Source organism: Myiozetetes cayanensis, unplaced genomic scaffold, assembly GCF_022539395.1.
Source record: "Myiozetetes cayanensis isolate MyiCay16 unplaced genomic scaffold, myiCay2020 scf1, whole genome shotgun sequence".
Lineage (NCBI taxonomy): Eukaryota > Metazoa > Chordata > Aves > Passeriformes > Tyrannidae > Myiozetetes > Myiozetetes cayanensis.
This window is the reverse complement of record NW_026086604.1, coordinates 123,299,096-123,299,924: the sequence shown is the minus strand read 5'-3', so window position 1 is coordinate 123,299,924 and position 829 is coordinate 123,299,096. Positions and strand designations below refer to the sequence as shown.

Sequence of the window (829 nt, the reverse complement as noted above, 5' to 3'; positions counted from 1 at the left end):
CAAAGATGGGTCAGAGTAGGGTTGTGAATGCATCAGGAGTGTATGAAGACTGCTTTTAAGTGAGCTTTTTCACTTTTGTTCCTCTCTCAGCTATTGTACTGAATGTAATAGGTCACACTGGTTAGACACCAAGATCAGGCCTCCTGGGACTAAAAATCTACTGAGAAGTTTTGAACATTTATTTTACCCACCTTTACACTTACCCAGGAGCCCCTGGTGGTCTAGTGGTAAAGGCGCCGCGCTACCACCGCGGAGACCCGGGTTCGATTCCCGGTCAGGGCCACTCCCGGGCAGGTGGGGCTCGTTAGCCCTTAAAGGCAACCCACCTACGTCCTAAGGACCTCGCTGCCACCGTCCAAGCTCGCTTGGCCCCGGCAGATGAACCTTAGGATTAAAGGGTGGGCTCAGTTCCGCGCACACTGTGTCTCACCTAAAAAATCCAATGCGCAGGCTGGAAGGTGTAAAGACCTTCCCCGGATCTTCGCTCGCGAAGACTGGCCATTATTACACTTACCCAAGTGGTTACTTCTCTAAATGGGCTGTTGGCTTCTCCTTTAAATACCCGTGTATATTGGTTTCCTGGTTGAATCAACTTAAGAATTCTTCAAACACACCTGAAGATTTGGAATTTAAACATAAATTTCTTCTAGGCAAGGAAAAAAAAAATCAAATGTGCACTGTAGATCTACCAAAAGTCATTAATATATATTATTCTGAAAATTCTTGGTGGAATAAATGGAGACCTTCAACAGTGCTTCTTTCAGCAGTGCCAGCTCCAGAGACATTTAAATTAATTTTGGTTTTGAATTGAGGTTTCTTTTCAAATTCC

The 829-nt window shown here is 45.0% G+C and overlaps 1 non-coding gene across 1 annotated transcript; it reads left to right on the top strand.

The window, feature by feature from the left end:
• Positions 1–209: 209 nt before the first annotated feature.
• Positions 210–282, top strand: TRNAG-ACC (transfer RNA glycine (anticodon ACC)). The gene has a single exon. It is a non-coding gene; the product is annotated as a tRNA-Gly (tRNA).
• Positions 283–829: the final 547 nt, after the last annotated feature.